Consider the following 23,264-nt stretch of genomic DNA (forward strand, 5'->3'; position numbering starts at 1 on the left):
AGGCAGTTGGATGTTTCATGCTAATCAGTTTAAAAAAAATCAAGTTGACATTGTCCTTTCAGCCCACCCTATTTCAAATCTCTCTCTCATCACCATTTCTTTTTGGCCCAATTTTTACCGATTGTCTTTAACTTGATTCCACATCCCAGACAGAGTTTGGTCTTGTTATGAGTACTACTCCCACACAGGATCATGAAGAGTTGCAGGGAAGAAAAGTAATGTTCACTGTTGCATATGTGACAGGGAGACAGAGACCTGAGTTATGTATGTAGGGAAATCAAAGGTCCAGTCCTTCAAAGATTTATACACATGAGTAAAATGAATTACATGTAAATTTGTAGATTTGCAAGGAGGGGTTCTGAAAGTGGAACAGTATTCTTTACTGAGTTGAAATTAAGCTAAAATTGTTGGCTATTTGGACAATTCTTGAAAACAATAAAGTGTCTCCCCAGTTTAAAAAAGGTAGTTTCTTTTATTTGGTCAAAATAGTTCAGTGTGGTTTATGAGTCTTGAGACCAGAAGGTCCATAGTAAACTGTGTTATTTACAGGGATTGGGTTGTGAAATAGCATTCTGGCACGTGTATAAAATATTCATGAGTCAGGTCCCTAAAAGTCATGAGATTGGTATAAAAGTCATGAGGCTGCTATAAAACAAGGTACTTGATAAATTTGGGGGAGTTTTGTTTGCATTCTTGTTTTGAGCTTATCTCCGCAACCAACAAACTGAGAGTTTCATATAACAAATAATAGAGTTGGACCATTTTAGAAAAATACCAAAAATCATGCACGAGCAACATTACAAGTTGTGCTTAAAAAGAGTTTTTGGCCTGATACAAACGCCGTTGTGTGAATCCTTACTGGTAAAGATCCATTTGCAGAACTGTAGCCACAGGCAAAGTTTCCATTGATGTCAGTGGGAGTTTGGTTTGGGCTCTCTGTACATCTGGGTATCAAATGCCATTTGCTGCTCTGCTTTTTACTCTTTCGGAGCTTACTTTTTGCTATAGTAAGCTGCTGCCTTATTTTTGAGTATTTTTCACTCACAGGTAATACTTGGCAGGATTATGACTATACTTCTCATTCATGCAGTGGGCTAAACTCTACTAGTTTATTCATGGGCATATTGATAAGTGAGAACATTTGATTTTTATAATAATAATTATAAACAAAAGTATATTTTTCAAGAAAAAGAATCCCATTATATGCCTCAAAATACGAGAATGATAAGAACAAGCTATTTTTTTTATCAATAATAAAATTAAATATGGTCAAATGCAAAGTATTGATTTTACAGTAAAAAGTCCTGTGGAAGGACTCACAAAACATATGAGTGAATTTTATTTACCTAAAAGTTGAAAAAAAAAGTGGAAACATAGAAGAGCCAATAGTAGCTGTCTCAGTTAAATGTGGTTCCTAGTGAATCAGAAAAAAACTGCTGTTTGAAAACGAGCATGGCTTAGCATACAGACTAACCATAATGTACTCCTGCTATGCCTCTTCAGGCGTGAGAATTTGTGTAAGAAAGGTTTTTTTCTTTTTTTATTGGTGAAGTAGAGCAAAGCAGGTATTCTTTCCACTAGCTCTTTGAGAATTGGAAAAAGGAATTTTCTTGTTCACTGAACTGCAGTTGAAATATCTTAGGGGAAAAAAAAGATTGTCTTGGATTAGGACATTCTTTTTGGCTGTCTGTGGAACACATCAAGTTGCACTCCTCCCGCTCCCAGTTGGCACCTTCATTGATGATTCGGCACAGTCCAGTTATTAAATGGATGTGTAACCTCAACTATTCTCTCCTCCCTAAAGATGACCCTTCCAAGCCTGCACAGCATCAGGTGAGCAGAGGTGGTGCATAAATCTACTTGGCTACTGCTCTACCTATGCACAGTTTGGGATAGAGAGAGAGCTTTAATTTTTAGGATGTCCCTAAAGCACTAACTTTCCCAGACTGGAGGATGGGGCAGATGTGTGCTGGGATAGGCACACAGCCAAGTCATTACACAAAGAGGGAGCATACCCACCACAGGGACTATTGGACTTCTGAAGTTATAGCAGATGTTGTGTAGTGGATCCACTAAAATTCTGCAGTCAGGAGGATTTCTTCCCTTATCACCCAAAATGCAGAACTGAAATCTTACTTCTGTTCACTAATTTTTGTGGGGGGGTATCTTGCAGTTAATTAAACCTGAACTCTTGTATTTTGCAAAGTAAAGTATTTAATTTGGCAATTTTGATGAAAGTTTTAGACTTTTTCATACATCATTTGACTATTTTTTTCTTTCCTTTATGATCTTTCCAAAAGCTTTTCTCATTTGGACCTCCAAAACTGGAAGCCAAGAGAGAGTTAAGTCAAAGGCCTGTGTTCTACAACTCACAGGAGACAGGAAATTGAAACAGAAAAGAGAGAAAAATCTCTTTCTAGCAAGAAGAGAGTAGATTCACATTTATAGGAACTCTTCTAGTCTGAAACATATAAAACAGCGTTTCTCAACCTGTGGTACATGCACCCCTAGGGGTAAGCAAGACACGGGCAGGGGGTATGTGGGTGCTGAGTTTTGAGTTTGCCCTCCCGCCCAGCAGGTTGGAGGCGTCTTTGCCTGTTCAGGCTGGAAGTTCCAGCTACCGCCCCTCCCACCATGTCAGGTGCATGGGGGCTTTCACTCCCCAGGTCAGTATGCTGGGGGGCAGGAAGGGGGGCCCTACGCAGGCTGCTTTGCCTCAGGCCATGATCTGTGAGGAAAAAGTGGGACTCGGCTCATGGCAGCAAAACTGGAAGTGCCAAGATGGGACTTCCGGTTTTGCTTTGTTGTGTCGATAGGCAAGTGGTACGTAAGGTACCAAAGGTTGAGAACCACTGATATAAAAGATATATAACCCCAAAGCACAGTGTTGGAACAGACTTTGGCAAAATCCCCATCCATTCCTCAACTGAAAGTAGCAAAGGAGCTATGGTTTTATTAGGCAGTTGTCAGTATAGCCTGTTAATTTTCATACTTTGCCTGTGTTTTTTTTTTTACTTCTGGTTTGTAGGGGCTTGGTAAATTTGTCAAGGTCAGATGATGAATGAGAGACGGCAGGTGATGAAAGATCACCATCTTTAACTGGTCATTGCTTTTGTTTTTACATGAGAATGTATTTAACCTTTCAAAGAGGCAAAGAATTTTCATGATATCTTTTACTTGACCCACTATATAGTTGAGAGAGCTGTTGGACAAACTTTTGGACATCAAGTGCCCTTCCTTGGGTCTCCTTAACTTAACATTTCAGCAAATATTAGCCTGAGGAAATCTGATTAGAAGGAACTGAAGCTAAGAGAGGCTTTTTTCTGTAAAAGATTTAACTAGTACATTGTTTAAAATGAACAAAACTTACTGATTTTAACCCCAGTCCTTCATGCAAGTGCAAAAATTCATTGCACAGGTTCATGGCAATATCTTGACTTGGTCTGCTTTTAAAAGCATTCACTGTGCTGTTTCTTTCCTTCCTGCAGTCTATTTTACCTTAACAATGGATGATTTTTAAATTTTTAGTGATTAATAAGATAAGTATAATTTCTCTCCATATTATTAGCAAGGTGCCATTTTTATTAAAAGAACTAGATTCTTAGATGGGGTAAAACAGAGCTGTCCTACTTCTGGACAGTTGGAGGCCACATACTTGCAGACCACTCCAGGGCAAGCAACAGACCCCTCCCAAGCTGCATTCCAGCACCCCTGCTTTGTGCAGCCATGTCCTCCCCCACACTGCACCGCATGTCCATGCCTTCCCCACCACTGCTGTTCTACGTACCCTTCCCTCCACCTCTGCACTGTGCACCCATGTAGCCCCAAGCTCCCCTGCACTATGCTGCACTGTCCCACTCCCTGGGCAGGAGCAGGCAGTGGAAGTCAGAGGAGGGAGGGGGAGCCCAGATATTCCAGCTGCAATTGCAGTATAGGGGGAGGGGTGTCTAGTGGCCATCATGTAACCTCTCAGGAGCCACCAACTGGACAGCCTGGCATAAAGTAGTGTAACTCTGTGGAAGTAAATTAAGCAGGATCCAGCTCACACCAGGGGTTTCCAAGAACAGTTTATTCTGTTTGTAATGTTTGAGTGCGTTTGCTCTAGTCAAGAAGTTTATACGTTTTTGTTCACCTTGATTTAATTAAGGAAAATCTTGTTGTTTTCTCTGAAGCAAAACCTTAAAAAGTAGTCGGTAGCATTTTATTTAGTGCTCTTTTAGCTTTCAGACCACTTTGAAAGTGTAACACATGTCATTTTATCTTGAAGCAGTACAATCTAATTCTAGTCAGTAGACACCATCACTTCCTGTACTTTATGCGAACGTTAACATCCTTGTGAAAGTAGAAAAAGATTCAGTGGAATAAAACAGTGAACATGGTTGGTCAAAATTCTGTAAGGTTTTTTTGGTAACTAAAACAAATCTTAGAAGGCTCTTTCAAGGTCATTCACTGCATGGTTAGATTCAGCGTGGCATCACTTTTTGTTGGGATGCTTTGTGGGATGCAGAAGACTTAATGAATGAAGTCTCCTGGTGGTAAAAAGTATTGTTTTTCTGTAACCTTAGCAAGACTCTTCTCTAAACCTCCTATCCTGCACACAGCCTAGAACCAAGCACGGCTATGCATGGGTTATATGTACCATATGTTCTTCTAAAAACGGTAATGTCATTTCTGTGTGGTAAAAAGTCCCCAAAGCTCTTAATTGGGGAGTTATGGGGAAAGCTTTTCTTTAAGTTTGTTCAGCATACTTTATTGTGAAGCTGAAGATATGGTAAATCTATTGATACAATTACTGTGTTTCCACGTCAATAAATCTGAAAAAAAAAGTGAGGGGGGAGGGGACTTTTATTTTTTTAGGCACATGATCCTGGAATGCAAATGTTTTTTGTTAAATGACATGATTGTCTGCCAGCAGGTGTCAATGATACTAAAGACACATTTTCTCTGAGAGAACATTTAAGATTAATAGTGTTTTTTTAATCAGTCAGTGGCAGTAACTAGAATTAGCAGAGGTTTAAAAAAAAAAGGTCACTAATCATTTAAGATATCAGTACATAAAATTAATTGCATCCATATAGTTCTGCTGCCATGCAGAGTACCATATAATTAGGTTCATATACCTACGGTAACCTATCCATATCCTACATACCCAGTGTGTAGTAGTAGTAGTAATAGTAGTAATTATGTTTACTGGGGTAGTGCTGAAAGACCAAACAAAAATAGAGCCCCACTCTGCTAAGCACTTTTCCTAGAATAACATAAAATCTTTGTCCCAAAGGGCTTGTAACCTAATAGACAAGACAGACACGGGGTGAAAGATGATATTCAAGATACTGTTCAAGTGAATAATGTGATGGCAACCAATGTCATATAGCAATGTTAACTTATTTTGCTCAGTCATTGTGTACCAAGGTGCCCTTTATTAAAGGTGCACCGATGTATTGGTCCATATCATATTGACACCAATAAAAGGAAAATTGATGTTATAGGCAGTCCGCTTTTTTTTGGCCAATGTGACTGATAATTCTAATATTATAAAAGCCTTAATATGTCTTTCTGTCCATAACACTTTATTCTTGCTCTGATTGGCTGGCAAACAGAGCATGAATGCTCCTGCAGGTGGCAACAATGGAGCGGAGGGCGGGGGAAGGCCATCAGAGCTGGTCTCACCCCTCCCCCCTTGCTCCTTGGGGGTGATGGCAGCGCAGGGTGGGAGTGGGGTTGACATGATGTGGGGGGTGGGGGCAGGAGCGGGCCTGACGTGGGTTGGGGGACAGGCAGGTGCACTGTAGCAGTGGGAGAGAAAGAGGGAGCCCGATGCAGGGGGAAAAGCTGGGCTGCTGTGGACTGGGAGGGCACAGCAGGCCCATCCTGCCATGGCAGTGGCTGGGGGAGGGGAGGAGCAAGCCTCCTCATCCCCTTGGGCCCAGGCCCACTCCTCCCCACCCCTCCGCATCAGCCTTGAGCCCACTCCGCCTGTCCCTGCCTCCACTGCCAGGTCGGCCCGGGCCTGCTGTGTGCGGGGTGAGGGCGCGCTTTTCGTTAAGGCCTTTTCAGTGTGGGGCTGGGCCAGCGTTTCACTCGAGGTGGGCAGGAATGGAGCAGGCAGTGGCAGTGCTGGGAAGGGGGGCTACGGGGTTGCTACGGCAAATTTGGGGGGGCTGTAGCCCTCCCTCCCAGTGCTGCTGCTGCCTGCCTCACCCCGACCTGCCCCGGGCACAGACCTGGCCCAGCTCCCCTGCCAGAAAGAGGCTGCAGCGGGCATTCTGCCCTCGCCCCACACAGATCCAGGGAGCACGTGTCCCACATGCATCACCCAGAGATGCATGCAGCAACGGGAGCCAACCCCCTCCCCACCCCCCAGATGAGCCGCCCATGGCTCCGTCCCACGCCCCACCTCTACCTCAGCCCTGTTTCCTCCCTTACCATGGAAGCCTTGATCTGCCTCCCACACACACCCCTTTCCCCATGCAGATGTACCAGCCGGACGCTGCTGTCTAAGCTTCTGGGCTTCATATTGTCAATCAGATCAGTATTGGCCAATATGACTGGTTAACAATTGGCCATCAGTATCAGCCAAAAAAATCTTAATCAGTGCACCCCTACCCTTCATATATATTATGTGCATAGGGGAGGCCTCTGCTTTAGGGATACTGAGTTTCAGGTTGAATTTTTGGAGTTTAGTCAAGGAGAGAGAAGCTTAGATAAAAAGAAAAGGGAAGAAAACAGGCTAAAAGGAATGGAATGGCTGGTATAGAAGCAGGTATAGGGTAAAGATGAGGTATAAAAATAATGAGGGATAGGTAAGGACAGGTGTTTGGCTGCCTCTCCTACCAAATAGAGTTTCCAGCTGTTTTTTTTCTCAAGCTTAAGTGGAAGGAGAGATGGGAAGTACTACCTAGATTCATGCTTCCCTAGAGAGGAGAGGCCTCTGCACATGTCTGCATGTAGGCATGAATGTTGCGTGCCTCCCAAGGCTGGGGGGGCATGGTGACTTCCCACAGGCAGCAGCAGCAGGGGCGTGGTGGTGGTGAGTGGGGAGCGTCCATAGCAGCTGTGGCAGTGTTGGGGGAGAAAGGGGTGGTGAGCACTGACCAGCAATTGGCGACCGCCTGCAGATGCCACCGGTGGTGTCAGCAGCAGGGGAAGAGCAGCAAGGGGCAATCGCCCGCAGGCACCGCTGGCAGCGTTGACCAATCTCAGGGAGTGCACCGCCAATCTTGGGGTGCACGTGCACCCATGTGCACCCCCTACATGTCACGCATGCATGTAGGATTTGCTGACTGTAAGGTATGCGCAGCTAGTAGTCCTATTGTAACTTCTAACTTTTACGTGTTCTAACTTTAGTGTGTTTCTATGCAACCTTAATTATATTTGTAATTAGACAGAGAACTAAAAAAGGGGCCCTTATTCTATGTAATTGATTTGTGTAATTCAGATAAGTCTTATCTGTTTACTTAGATGATAAAAACAAGTTTGTACAATGTCTATTGACTGCAGTTTTCAAGGTTAGGATATGGCATCAATTTGCATCATGGCAATGTAATATTTCCTGTATTATTCTCTGTTCTCTTCATAACCACATTTAATTTTTCTGGAGAAAAAACAAAAAAAGCAGAAACAACTTTTTCAGCTTGATACCTTGATTTTTTTTTCCCCCTGTGAAGTTACAAATAATTTAGAACCTATTGCTATGTACAGTTTGTATTTTAAAGACACACAGTTTTTTCAACACGTATTACCCTGTACAAATTCACACTAAGCTGAATCTGTACTTATGTTGTCCGCTTTTTACCTTTTGAAAGTTAGTTTTAGGATTGCTTGCAGTCCTTCCTAACCTGGACTAGTATAAGAAAAGTTCTGATCCTTTTCCCTTTGGAATCAGTGGTATTTTTGACATTGATTTCAATGGTGGCAGGATTGGGCCCTAATTTTGTATCATCCATAAATGTTTCCATGTTGCCTTTCATGCCTCTTTTAGATATTCAAGACATTTATGAGACAGTGGTAGTTGTATCAAGCCCTGTGGCACTCCCCATTATTGATCTTATTCCCTAATGAGAATCAGCCATTTATTCCTCCTCTTTTGTTTTCTACCTCAACCAGTTTTTTTCAGTCTGACAGGGCTTTACTTCTTACCCATGGTTACCAAGTTTCCTTAATGGCCTCTTGTGGTGAACAAAATGCCATTCCAATAAATCTTTCTCTGTCTCATTCATCCACCAGCTCAGTAGCTCTGACCTTGAGAAGTTGTACTTGAACATTGAGAGCCTCAAGATATTTTACTTTACACATATATGCAAAACATGGCCACTTGCCAAGCAGCTGTATATTTGCACTCAGTGAAAATAAGCCTCCTGTTCTAACATGACCTGTTCCTTTAATTTTTCTTCTCTAACTTCATCTGATTGCAGATTGGTGCTTGGTTATCTTGCTTTAAAATGAAAGACAATGCTGGGCATCTGTTTGCTTATGTATGAGCATAAAGAAGGGTCATAAAAGATACAGTATTTTTTAGTAGAAGCTGCTTCCCTTTTTTCTCCACCTCAAAAATAACCCTATCAAGGCTTTCTTGTATGATTTTGCTAAAGAGAGAGAAAGTAGAATTGAGAGCTTCCCCAGCCCTTAGTTGAAAAGGTGAAGTAATGTTAAACTTTTCCTTAAATATCTTCTCTCTTTGATCATTTGAAACTTTAAGTTATAGTTTTGGTAAGTAGAAACACAAAAACTTTTAATTGAATCTTATATATCTCATAAAAATGGACATATACAATTTTTCTTTCCTTCACTGAAGGTCATGTTTAATTCTCTAGTTTTAGAACCAGAAGGTGTAGAAAAGAGCTTGTACCTGATAAGCAGGGATCTGGGTTTTCCATTTGCCGTGGAAAAATGTGGATTTTCTCCTTTAAAGGAGAAAATCCAGGAAACAGCAGGTTTTCCCTTGCAGGCTGTCAGCGTTCCAGCCTACAAGAGGCTACTTGGGGCTGGGGAGAGCCATATGTATGTGTGGCAGACAAGGTTCCTTGGGTGAATTTGATATCTTTTATTAGACCAACCCAAATAGTTGGAGAATAGTTATTAAGCAAGCTTTCGGGTTCAAAAACCCTTCATCAGGCTAAGGAAGTTTCAGCAGTTGGTGTGTGCTCATCCAGGAAGAGCACACACCAACTGCTGAAACTTCCTTAGCCTGACAAAGGGTTTTTAAACCCGAAAGCTTGCTTAATAACTATTCTCCAACTATTTGGGTTGGTCTAATAAAAGATATCAAATTCACCCAAGAAACCTTGTCTGCCTATGTCCTTAGACCAACACGGCTACAACCTACACCCCTGCAATATGTATGTGTGTGCACACATGCACGTAGCAGCCAGGCAGTGTGGAGAGCAGCTCCTGCAGCTTCCTCCAGGTAAGTCTTTGGGGTTGGGGGAGGGTTACATGCCCAGATTTCTGCACCCACAGTGGGGCATGGGGCTGTAGCTGGTCTGGACCAGCTCCAGGGAGGAGCCACCTCCTCAGCCCAATGGGTGGGATCTGGTGCGGGAGGAAGTGCCGCACCACCACAGTCACCAGCAAATCTTGGTGCATGACCTGTGTCCCCCTACCCCTCTTATGCATGGCCTGTGTCTCCCCCGCCCCTGCATGCATGGCCTGTGCCCAACCTGCCCCCCCAAATAAATTGCCTGTGCCCTCAGCCCCCATTCCCCCCACACCCACCCTCTTCCTCATACACTATGAGACTGGGGGTGGGGTCAGCGGGTCAGGAGCAAGTGGCCCCTCAGGGCCAGGGGGCTGTGGGTTGAGAGCGAGAAGCACTGGCAGGGTACAGGGAGATGTGGGTCATGAGTGAGGGGGCATTGGTAGGGGGCTGTGGCTTGGGAACAAGGGGCACTGGAAGAGTGCAGGAGACTGGGTCGGAAGTGAGAGGCACTGGCAGGGGGCCATGGGCCAGGAGTGAGGGGCATCAGCAGGGCCAGGGGGCTGTGGCTTGGAAATGAGGGACAACTGTAGGGGTAGGGCACCAGCATATCAGGGCTGCTCAACACCACAAAGCAGGGCGGGGACAGCTGCAGCTGGACTTGCGTCCTGGTGAGGGAAGAGGGCAGAGGGAGCTCTGCTTTTCCATGATAAAAAAACCAAAATCAGATGCCAAAATATAGGTATTTAGAATTAATTTTATTATAATGAGTGAGGCACTTGTAAGCTTCCAAATTGCTTTAAAATTATAAATATATCAATAAAACATTGTGTTCAAGTGATACTTATATATGTAGTGGTGTTTCATTTTAATTGCAGAAAAATGTGAATTTGGGGTTGTTTAACCAGAGGATATGCAGTGGTATTTCAGTCAGAGAATTTGTGATTTTTTTTTAGCAGAGAAAACAAGGATCCTTGTTTATAAGGTAGAATCACATGTTTGAAAGTACCAACCAATTTGTACTACCCCCTGTATCTTGAAAAGAGCAATGCCTTCTTGCAACAGAAAATTACCTTTGATCAACCAGCATATTCAAAATGATGGTTCTCTTTATAGTTTTCCAATTTCAACAAAACTGAATGCAGCGGTGGGGGAAAAACATCATATAAGCTTTGTAACAAGCATCATGGGACGAGAATTTGGATATACATTTAAACCACTTGATTTTGAAAATGAGGCTCAAGAAAATTACTTTGGAGTGGTTATAACAAAAGTTTGAAATTTCATTGTGCTAGACTGTCCTCTCTGAGCAGGTTTGTCCTCTTCACAAGAGAATCAAAGAGTGGGCGAGGCCACTTGGTACTTTGCCACGCACTTGTGGCAAACATCTGGCTCTAAAGAGAAAAAATCCAAAGGGATTTACATTATAAAAGAAATGCGTGGTCTAAATAACTTTATTAATTTTAACCTAGAATTTCTATGCTAATATGTCTAGCTCAAATGAATCCTTGATTGCTTGCATCCATAGTCCCATACTTCTTGTTCTGAGGAAAGATATTTGTAAAGGAAATCTAGGAAGTCGTTCTAGAATTTGCTTGGCCAAGTTTAGCCCTTAGCTGAATTTCCATTTGGATTAGAGTTGTGGTGTCAGCACTGCCACCTGGTGGGACAGGGTAGTGGGGAATACAATACAGGCAGTCCTGGGACTTACAACACAATTGGTTCCTGAAAATGGCGTCTTAAGTTGAAACTTTGTAACTCAGAACCAGTTTTTCCATAGGAAACAGTGTTAGAAATGGGGGATTGGTTCCTGAACCAAGGCTTGATACCCTGTTTTCACAAAAACTAACTCAGAATTTTGTACTCATTTTATAGATAAGTAATATAGCTACATTAATGCATTTACAGGCAGTCCTTGGACTTACGACACAATTAGTTCTTGAAAACCACGTCTTAAGTCAAAAAGTTGTAACTCGGAACCAATTTTCTCATAATAAACAATGTTATAAATGGGGGATTGGTTCCTGAACCAAGGCCCAATACTCTATTTTCACCAAAAATACCCCAGAATTTTGTACTCTATCAATTATAGATGAGTAATATAGCTACATTAAAGTATTTATATTGTAAATAGCAATCATATTGATTTGGAAGGATTTCTTTGAGGTGACTTTGCTGGACTTTTTGAAAGGCTCTTGGTTGAACTTTTTGAAGGGTTCTTGGCTGGAGTCTTTTCAGGAGTCTTGTCTGCTTTCTTAAAGAAAGTGTCCAAGGAAGTTTGGACAGATGTTCTCCAGGGAGATTGATTTGGAAGGACTTCTTTGAGATGACTTTGCTGGACTTTTGAAGGGCTCTTGGATAGACTTTTTGAAGGGCTCTTGGCTGGATTCTTCTCAGAAGTCTTGGCTGAAGGTTTTTCTGAGTCTTGTCTGCCTTCTTAAAGAAAGTGTCCAAGGAAGTTTGGACAGATGTTCTCCAGGGAGATGGGTGACACAGTGACTTGTTCGCTGTCATGGTGTCACATCAGATCAAGTGTTGTAAAATCAAAACCGATGTCAGAAAGTTGAAACAGGTTGTCAATTTAGAAACATTGTAAGTGTGAAAGGTTGTAACATGAAATGTTGTAAGTGAAGGACTGCCTGTATAGAAGTACTTTTTGTTAGTATTTTGAGGAGGTTTGAACAATATAAAAAGCTACCTCCTTTCACAATAACAGTCATGCTCCCCCATGGCATTGCTTGCCTTCTGAAGATGGACTTACACAGATCCTTTCCTAGTTGCAAGAAGTTTTTTCACTGGTCTCTATTCTTGATCACCTCAAAAAATAACCCTTTTTTTAAGAGCAGAAAGTTAGTTTGCCTACTGTCGTAGTAACTTATGCTTATAGTTCTTGTTTATGTCACAGCACAAATAGTGTCATTATAGATATTCATAGAGCAGGAGGGAAGTAACAGTTCTACATCCTTATCTAGTACAAGAGTGATCATTGATCAAAAGAAAAGTAGGAGCAATAAGTAGTAGGGCTGTGTGAAGCTTCAGTCAATGATTCGATTTGGCGGAGATTTGACAGACGAAACTTCGAAGATTGGATGATTTGGACATAGACACAGCTTTAAATGTTTTTCGACATACCTCAAGGCACCAGGCGGCTCACGTACCCTGAGATGGTGGGGTGGATGGAGCGTCCCACAAAAATGGGGGGGGTGGGGGTGTCCCCAGCACGGTTGATAGCAGACCCAGAAGTGGACCAGAAGCACTTAGTGGGGGGCCCCCCCCTCTGCCACGTGGCTCTGTGACTGGTGTCTCCTGGGTCTGGGGGAGCACGTGGGGTCCCCCCGCAGCCTATCATGGAGCTGGAGAGCGGGGGGGGGGTCCCCTCGTGTTTGGTGGTGGACCTGGAAGTGGACCAGAAGTACTTCTGGTTCACTTCTAGGTCCACCATCAAGCATGCAGGGGGGCCCCCCATGCTCCTATGGGACAACATTCACGAGTCGCGTCTGGTACCTTGAGGTATGTAGAAAAAACATTTAAAGTTGTATCTGTGGCTGAATTGGCATCGAATCTTCAGATTCAGATTTGGCCAAATCATATTAGGAGAATGATCCAAATCAGTGAATCGTATCACTGTCCCCCCAAATTGGGCTGAATCCGAATCGAATACAGCCGACTTTGCGCACCCCTAAAAAGTAGTCTGTTGTCTTGATTCAAGATTATTTAAATTAAAAAAGGAAACAGTTTTCATAAGGAAAGGCTAATAAGTAGGCCTATGCAAAGTGGCTAGTATTCACTTCAAATTCAGCCTATTTGGGGACAGTGATTTGATTCAGTGATTCGAATCGCTGTCCCCAATCGATTTGGCTGAATCTGGTTCAGAGATTCAGCCGTGGCCGAATCGGCCAAATTGGACAGACCCCACCCCCTGCCCGCTCTCCCAGCCCTGTCAATGGCTGCCCCACCCAGTCCCAGCCTTTTTATTGGTCTCCTGATTCAGTTCGGATTCGGAGATTCAGCCACTGAATCGGGTCAGATCTCCTCTGAATTGAATCAATACCTGAAGTTTCACACAGCCCTACTAATAAGCCTTTTCAAAATTAAAAGATGTTAATATAATCAAAGACGTCTTAAAGCCCAATTTTTCACCTGACATTTGTCAATTTTAACTATAAATGGTTTTGTATAATATATAAACATAGTTTATATATATTTTTTGTTGAAAATATTTTGGTAGAAACCAAGTAAAAATATATAAAGCAGCTTCCAGATGGGCATTAGGGTAGTGAAAGTTTCTTAGGTAGCAACTCTGAAATCAACAATGAAGCAAACTCAAATGTGTTTAATTTTTGCGCATCACTGTGCTTTACTACCATAGAAAGGTGGCTTAGAACTGTGTTTAAAATATGCTTTTATTCCCTCTCCTTCACCTTTCATGTATCACATTTGGATCATCAACCTTCATTTCTTTCTTTGCCAGAGGTCCTTGGCAAGGTTTTTGAAAGAACTGAATAGTGATATCACATGAGCCTGTAACCTAAGATGCAGCAGTCCCTCATACCCCTGACTATGGGTGAGGGGGTACTAATTCCTAGCCTTTCTTTGGGTCCTCTAATGTTCTTGCCAAGGACCTCCAGTAAGGAGGGAGATATAAAGACCTGATTATGCAGAATAGAAGAAAAGAGAAAAAAAAGGTTATTTGCAAATCATCTTTGAGGTTGCCTTTATACATCATAAAGAAACAGAAAAGAGTCAACCTTTTTTTTCCTGCCATTCATATTTTTTAAAGTTTAAAAAGTTTGCTCAGTCCCATATAATGTATGAAGGGAAGTTGTCTGCTTTCATACATGTTACACTGTATAGGAAATGCTAATAGGAAGTATGAAAGACTGGAAATAACGTAGGTGTTTTTGAAACTAGGGGAATTGATCTTTTCATTTATTATGTGAAATATAAAAAAAAGTACATTTGAAAAAGAATATCTTATTGTTGGTTTTAGATCCCATCTCCAATAAACACTTGGACTGAGGCACACCTTTGTATGCATATGAACTCTAGACAGTGTCTGAAGAATTGTTTATGCATTATGAACCCACCCCTTCTGCCTCCACTTTTAGGATATGGGCCTTAAGCCTTGGTTAAGCTTGGTGCATCAGAATGAGGAATCCCAAGTGTTTCATGGACACTACTAACATGTTGAATCAGGGACTTAATCAGCAATAGCATTCAAGTGATGCAATGATAATAGTTACTGTAGATATATTTTATGCATGTTAACTAGATAAATATATTTATCATTGTAGATTGTAACTCTTTGTAGTAAGATATTTAAATGTTTGTTTTCTAATTACTGACTCTGTAGTACATTTAATTGCTTACATCGGTTGCATATTCTTTTAATATTATCATCCGTCTCCTAGTGGCATAGCCAAGAATAGAGAAGTAGTTAGCCATGTCAGTCTATAAGTCAGGCTGAAGGCAAGGTAGATGCTGTCACAGCATCTGATGAAGTGAGCTTGAGTTCACAAAAGCTTAAACTCGCTATATATGTTATTTAGTTAGTCTATAGGGTGCATAGCCGTAAATGACCTATTGAGCATCTATACAAATATAACGTCCATAGCCTATACTGTAATAGAGTATGTGAGACAAAACAGTTAATTCCTTTTCTGAATATGTGTCCTCAAAATATAAATTATCTTTTTTGTTCCATCAGAGTTGCTTTGTTCATTTATGTGAAACTTTTAAAAACAAATGTTACAGACCCAAAATTCTGTCAGTTGTTTCCAAACGTCTAATGTGTATCAGTACAAACATTTTTTTTCCTTACTTGGTAACAGCTAGCATAATCTCCATCAGTGTCATGAAGGTTGATTTATTAAACAAAAAAGGAATGATATTTTTGTTTTACTTACTTTTACTTTATACCCTTTGCTGTCTGCTGTACATATCACCCTTACCAGTTACGAAGTTAAAGTTCCATCAAGGTACAATGAACACTGAAAGTAATTTCAATTGAGTTAACAAAAGGAACAGAATGAAAATCATTTAAAACTGGTTCACACCAGCAATTCTTCGTGCACTATTAACTGCTAAGATTTAGTCACAAAACATTATTCTGAAGAGAAAAGGTTTAGTGAACCCTAGAAATTGGATTTGATTTATGCCAGAAAATCTGCCTTTTCACTGCTTGAGATTTCTATGGAAGAAAGCCACAGTCTTTTACCAAATGGTTTCTAAGGAAACATCTTATAGTAGAGCATCTGAAAACAATTTGGTTGTTAATGAGAAATAGTTCTCATGATGGTGGGAAAGTGTTGAGTGAAAGAAAAGGCTTCAAGAATTGGCAGTCTGTCCATAAAGGCATTTAAATAAATGTGTGCTGCAGTTCAGCATATGAAATTTCTACATGGATTACACATTCATAGTCTGCCTTTCCAGTGTCCAGGTCTGATTTCAGAGCTGATTTTCCGTATAGTGAAACTGTTTAGAGAGATTATGAGCAATACAAAGAAATATGTGGATATGAAAGCAGATATTTTAAATAGTTTGCATATCAGAGCTCATGTTTCCCTGCAGCAAATGTCTTTGAACTCTGGGTCATATTATGGCTTTGACAGCTGGAGGTGCATTTGTGAGTTGATGGTTGCAGAGGTGTAGCAGCACCAGAGTGCTTGTAACATGGGTCTCTGTTGTTGCTGTGAGAAGCATTCTTGAAAACAGTTCTCTGTTTTAGAGGTCCTGATTAAGTAATTGTGATTTGGTGTGGAGGGCATAGCCGTAAATACTGTGTATGACATCTGAGTATCCTGACCTGTCCAGCCATCGTTTGAGGGTGTGGAGTCCTTTTGTTGGCAGGGGCTCTTCACTTTTTCCCCATTCCTCTCAGGAGGCGTAAACACCAGTTTTTTGGCTTTCCCCAGCATGGGTGCACAATTAATGTGACGTCTCTTCCTGCGTCCTGTACTGGGACAGCTAGCATCTCGTGCTGTGTTTTACTTCTCAGTGACTGAGTGGAGTTCAAGAGGACCAGCTCTGCATTCTTTTATTCCTTCTCACATGGATCTAAGGAAGAAAAAATAGGTGTGAAACTTCCTTCCCTTAATCAAGTCAGTGAAATCTGCAGTTCTCACTGAGGTGAAGGAAAATCAAGATGGATTCCCTGGTGGTTTTTTATATACTAAATGTTGCCAACATAGCTATGTCAGTTAGAACAGAATGAAAATATCACATCCCTAGCTGACATATCTATATTGGCAAGTCTGTTTCTCCTGTGTTTCCGCTCCATTTCTCATGAAGCCTACATTTATAGCAGCCAAAGATTCCTCTGATGATATGATGGGCAAAATAATTATTTTTGCCCATCCTCCAGTAGTGGATTTTGTCAATATATTTGTGCTACCAAAAATGTTGTGGTGTAAACTAGCTAAATTTTTTCATTGTCCTGCCTAACAGATATTTTTCCATAAACAGGCTTAGCTATAAAAGGATAGAGAGTCTTTAGGGCCCAGATTTTTCCAAAAGACCACAATGATGCTTTGAAAATGATGTTGAAAACTTTTTTGTTAAACCATTTTCAGCACCACTTTGGAGAAAACCATTGTGAATAACAGTTTAATGCCTGAGGGTTAAATCCCATTGCAAATCAGGAAGGCCAGTATCTCACCACTAGCAGAGACAGGGTTAAAACAGGAACTGGGATAGTGGCAACTTTTTTTGAAAGTTTTGTCTCTCTTTACTCACCAACTAAAAGGGAGATGCATTTTGAATAAGAGCACAGCTGTGTGTGGGTGGGAGGAGGGGTTTTGCAGGTTCTCAGGCTATAACAAGGTACAGGGTAAAGTCCAGATGAGGAGCTGCACATAAACATTGACATTCGTGCTGCTTTTCAGATTAAGTAGTCCAAAGCTACCGAGAAGGGAAACAATGTAGGGAGTAGGGGGAATTGGTTGTCCTTGCTTGGCATGTTGCTGAAATAGATGCTGTTTTTTCAATTTTATTGCCAAAAATCTATCCCATGTGGATTTTTCCTTCTCCTTAGCATATTAATGTAGATCTTCACTGTAGTTTGTGCAAATGCATAACTATATCTAAATGATGCAGTTCTGGCAGTCTGCACTGACTAAAAACTAATGTTTGTGGCACCTCTCCTTATCTTTTTTCTGTCTTTGTCCAGTTTGCCTTCTCTCCTTTTTTCCCTTTTGTTGTCTGTACCCCTCTTCCTTATTTCTCTTCTTCTACCTAGCTCCAGCTTCTGACTTCTCAGACTTCCTCCTTTCTTCTGCCCCTTTCATTCTGCCAGTGATACCATCTTTAAAAACCTTTTGCATCCACTTCTCCCACAACGCTCTCTGTCCCTTTTTCTACATAGCTTTCTGTAGGTAGAATACATTCCCAATCTGGGCCCACCAAACCAATGGTTTGTCTTCATTCAGACCCCGCCTTAAGATTGAGATCAGTTTTGTTTAATTCCTCTTTAAGATTTTTAAGATTAATAGCCACAAGGAATCAACAGTAATAATAATGACAAAAAATTGTAAGTGGCTATTTGAGAAGTGTTCTTGCTTAATGCAAAGTAACTGCACAATCTTATTGTAAATTTTGTCTTTCCTCTTCTCACTCCCCAATTATGACTTATTGCTACGCACCCCATGCAGTCAAACCCAGATAATTTCACCCCAGAACGACAAAGGCCTGTGATATTGAGTGAAGCTGACAATAATTGGAGTTGCACACCAGGTGGCGGCATACAATGAAGAAGCAATTCACAAGAGGATGGTACGCAGTGACACCATTTTATTTCTGAATGTGCATTTTGCACCAGGTGTCGGCAAAACACGTGCAGGAAAAGAGCTCTTTCAGAGTAACACAGTAAAAATATACTATCCAGTAGAAACTTATGCACTCTGTACCATTAAAGTATGAGAGCAATTGTGCATGTACCTTGCACAACAAATCTACAGGACAAGCCAGTGTTACAATTACAACAAAATATTTCCTACAGGCAGGCAACAGGGAGAAGCAGTGATACTGCAGGGGGGTGGGTGAGGGTTTTGGTGACTTCGGGGGTGGTGACAGTACAGGCTGCGTTGGAACAAGGAATAACAGCCACAAATTGTTAGAGAGTAGGTTTAGACTAGACATCGGAAGGCACTACTTCACAGTCAGGGCGGCTAGGATCTGGAACCAACTTCCAAGGGAAGTGATGATGGCTCCTACCCTGGGGGTCTTTAAGAGGAGGCTTGACGTCTACCTGGATGGGGTCATTTGAGCCTGGTTTTCTCTCCTGCCCAGGGCAGGGGTCGAACTTGATGATCTGCAAGGTCCCTTCTGACCCTACTTCTATGAATCTATATGGTACAATAACAATGTGGGAAGCCCACAGTTCCTAGAATCTCAAGAATAAGTGGTATTATTAACTCTGAAATTCCTGGTATTCATGATTTCATTTGTTCATATAAATACTGTTTAATTATTTTAATTTACTGTAGCAAGGCTACTGTAGTTTATTTTAATATACCAATATTCAGAGAATTCCTATCCATATTTCTGTTACTTTCCTCTCAAAATATGAATGTTCACTATCATTAGGAGAGGAACAATAATAGAAAAGTCTTAAATCACTTCGGCATAAAGGGGTTAAAAAAGTAAAGTTTGTTTGTCCTAAATATTCTTACTGGAATCCATTGTGCATGAAGAGGGTATGAGCCTATTTGCAAGACCTCTAAATGAACTCTATTCATTCTGTATTTGGAAATGTCTATTCAGCCACAGTCACAGTAGTTTCAACCTAATTTTTTGGCACCAATATCAGCTTATTAAAAGTGAAGAGATCATTTTGAAAAAATACAGTAAATTTCTATGGCAGTTATATAATCTGAAGACAGGGTAGATATGTAGCTTTGTAGACTAACTAAATAAGATTAGATGGATAGATGGATGGATGTGAGATTAAAACCAGTTTAAAAGAATATTCTAATTTAATAAAAGGCTTAGTCTGTCTATCTGTCTGTCCATAACACTCTAGGAGCACTGTGATTGGTTACTGAAACAACCAGTCAGAGTGCTCCAAGAGCATTCCAGACAGGAGGCAACAGTGGAGTGCCACCATGATGACAGGGACAGAGCGGGGGACCAAGGCCAGCGGTGCTGGCCTCGCCCCTGGAGGTGGTGGCAGTATCGGGTGCTGGCTGAGGGGGATGAAGGGGACAGCGGGGCAATCTTCCCCACCCCTCTCCCTGCTCCTGGGAGGAGGCGGCGGAGCTCCGTTCCCCCCTCCTCCTCTGTCATTCCTGACAGGCAGTTAGCTAGTACCTATATAATTACACTAAAAGATGTTAAGTGTTAAACTGAGCAGAGAGAGGTAATTAGCCGTACTAGTTTGAAGTCAGTCAGAACCTTTGTAGACCAAATAAAGGGGGGGGGGTGTAAATTAGTCTGTAATGGTGTATAGTAAATACTTTTAACATCTTTTAGTGTAATTATGTAAGTATATTCTTTTAAATTGGTTTTAATGTTGTAGCAGGGTGGCCTCTTCACTTGGTTTCTGCTGGCCGCCTGCCTGTCTCTGGGGTAACCTCTCACCTCACTCATCTGCTGTGCCTTGATAGAAAAAATTACAAGTTGTTACTAAGATGGGAGGCTACCTATTTTCTTGCCTTCCTGATCTGGGACCTGCCTTAGAGCTCACCTAGAGTCTGGGCTCCCCCTGTCTGATCTTAGTTCCACCGGGGATGGGGGATGAGGTTAGGAGGTGCCCCATACTCGCCTTTCACGAGGGAGGTAGCTGGCCTGGCATTTCCTAGGGGCTCCCACACCATCAAGAGCCCCACCAGGCCACCCTTCCCTGGCAGGGTGAAGTTTCAGGTCTTACCTAGTACCAGGAGCCTCTAAGCCATCCCCCAGCTCCTGGCCTTACCTCCAGAATGTTCCATGCCATGACAGAGCTGGATGGTACTGCTCCCTCAGCTGCAAGCACCCAACTGCTGGCCCTGCTTGGCTGGCCTATGTTTGAAAACGGACACTCTCATCAGGCACCTGGCAGCTGCCTACTCCAGCCCTTAAAGTGGCAGGCACCCAAAAGGTGCCCTGACACAAATGTTATATTTATTTTTTTTTATTCAATTTATTTATCATATTCATGTTATGTTTCTGAGTAGTTTTAATATGAAGCTTTTGTGTCATCTAATATATAAATGTAATTTGTTTACTTCATTATGAAAAAACACCAGTATTTATTTCTGGATCTTCAACAACAGGCTCCAAATTACACTTAGTTTAGTTTTTCTTTCTTTTCCCTTCTTCTTTTTCATCTTTTTTGTCTTTTTTCTTCTAAAATAATAAAATGTTGTTTGATATTTGGAAAAATGGAAGATTGGCTGTATCTTTCTCAAAGAGCAAGACTATAGTATTATCATCCCTGCATTAGCCCCAATTCTCATCTCACTGGGCACTCTACATATTCGTTAATGTGCTGTAATTACAACGCATTAGGTTTAGTATCTGTACACAGCTACTAACTTAATGCACTGTAATTGGTGCTACTGCACATTAGTGGAAATGAACACTTTTTTTGTGACACTTAATGTTGATTGGACTACTGTACTGCACATTAGCTCATTAGCACAGTTTTGCCAGCCGTGCTACTGAGCAGTAGAATCAAGTCTGATAGGCATTAATTGCCTTGTGTAGATGCACCCACTTATAGTATAAGTCAGGCCATGCCCTACTGTGACCAAAGGAGTTAGCAAAAATGGGCTCAAATGAGGCCTAATGCTGTTTTGTTTAAACATGACTTGGTGTAGTGAGAGATTTTGGTATATGTGGTGACTGAATTTATAGTAACAAGAGTTTCATTGAAGGACTCTTGACAGGAAAAATAGCTATAAAGTGGGTGTAAACTGAAATGTCACCTTCCTCATACTCAGACGTGAGTATGAGGAAGGTGACTTTTATCTTATTTTACCTGACATTTTACTTTATTTTACAACCCTCCAGTTAATAACTTTTCCTGCCAATTTTTCCTCATTCTTCTGTCCCTTTTGATGTGCAAAATACATATTATGTACATCCAATGAATATTTCGGCAGTGTGAAGATTAAGTTGCTTTATTACTTGAACTTTGTGTTCATTGTCCAACTCTTTTATAATTTACACCAGTTTATCAGTCACCTGTGAACTGAACCAGAAGATTTATGTGTGAATTGCACATACTTAACCTAAATTTGTAGTACTGCAGTGCAGTACCGACTTGGGACTATAGGGAGGTTAACAAAGCAATGACCTCAGGATATGGCCTCTACCCAGCAGATTGCTGAATCAAGTCCATTCTTTTGAAGAAATGGTACACGGGTGTTTTCATTTTTTGTTGTTAATTTTTTTCATTGTGTAAATCTTTATATTCTGCTCATTTATAGAGAATAAATGAGTCACCAGGCGATTACTTATAACTAGAGGTGCACTGATACATCGGTCTCATATTGGATCAGCACTGAGATAAGGAAAATTGATAGATCATCAATCGGGTTTTTTTGGCTGATGTGGCCAATAACATCACCACAAAACACCCCCACGCGTGCGCACAGCCGCAGCGCAGCACGCAGGTGGCCAGGAGTGCAGCCTGGCAGCGTCCAGCTAGTAAGTCTGTTGTGGGGAAAGGAGTGAGGGAGGAGGGAAGGGAAAGGGGGGTACAGATTGAGGCCCCTGTGGTGAGGGGGGGAGTGGGGCAGGGGCTGGCGCTGCACAGCTGGGGCAGGACACAGGAAGGAGCCGCAAGTGGCTTGTCCGGGGGGGCACGCTGGGGGGGCTGCTTCTGCCACTGCATGCACCCCAGGAGGGCATGGTGGGGGGTGCCCCTGGATCTGCATGCGGGGTGAGGGTGGGGCTATGCCTGGCTCTTCCCGGTGGGAGACCGGGCCCGCCTGAACTCAAGGTGGCACTGGGAGAGGGGGCTGGGGGAGCTATGGTGAATTTTGGGGTGGCTGCAACCCTCACCCCCCGTAACCCTTCACCCAGTGCCGCTGCTGCCTGCCCAGAGCGCAGCTGGCTCAACCCCCACTGGGAAGAGCCTGGTGCTGCCCCAGCTCCAGCCTGCAGAGGCAGCCTGCCCTGCCCCATGTGCAGATCCAGGAGCACACACTCCCCATGCCCTCTCAGCTTGTGTGCAGCGGCAGGGGGTGGCCCCCAATTGAACCGCTGGCAGCTCTGTCCATCCCGCACCCCGCCCCAGCTGTGCAGTGCCTGCCCCTACCCCAACCCCACTCCACCACGCAGGCCTTGATTTGCCCCACCCCCATGCCCCTTCCCTACCCGCACCCCTTCTCCCACAACAGACTTACCAGCTGGACACTGCTCTCTAAGCTTCCAGGCTGCATATTGGCTATCAGATCAGTATCGGCCAATATAGCTCCTTAAAAAGTAGCCATCGGTATCAGCCCAAAAAATCTCTATCAGTGCACCCCTACTTATAATGTAGATATTTTGTCTTGGGAGTAGTGATGACAGATCACATGTTTCTCAATGACTATGGAGGTATGAGTTCAAATACTGCTCCAGAGTTGAGCCAAAGGCTCTTTCCACCTATACATGGGAGTCTAGTCACTCAAGCATTCAGAGAGAGCCATATGAGATGCTAGCCACATTGCTTCCTTGTGTGCTGTTTGCAAGATAAACTAGTGTGCCTTAAAAACATTAGCAAGTCGCTATGCTCAAGAGGATCTGTGACCTTTTTGGTGTATCTGGTCTATCCTTTTCTAGTGATGCTGCTTTTACAAGCAACTAATTATACTAGTGCCAACTTGTACATCATGAAAGACTTTAGGCCTGATTCTGATCTCAGTTTTCATAGTTTACAACTACT

At 42.3% G+C, this 23,264-nt stretch overlaps 1 protein-coding gene across 1 annotated transcript in view; it reads left to right on the plus strand.

Moving 5' to 3' along the window:
* LOC132250775 (uncharacterized oxidoreductase ZK1290.5-like) overlaps positions 1-23,264 on the plus strand; it is a 96,296-nt gene that overhangs the window by 1,736 nt on the left and 71,296 nt on the right. The window lies entirely within an intron of this gene.

Source organism: Alligator mississippiensis, chromosome 5 (assembly GCF_030867095.1).
Source record: "Alligator mississippiensis isolate rAllMis1 chromosome 5, rAllMis1, whole genome shotgun sequence".
NCBI classification, from domain to species: domain Eukaryota; kingdom Metazoa; phylum Chordata; order Crocodylia; family Alligatoridae; genus Alligator; species Alligator mississippiensis.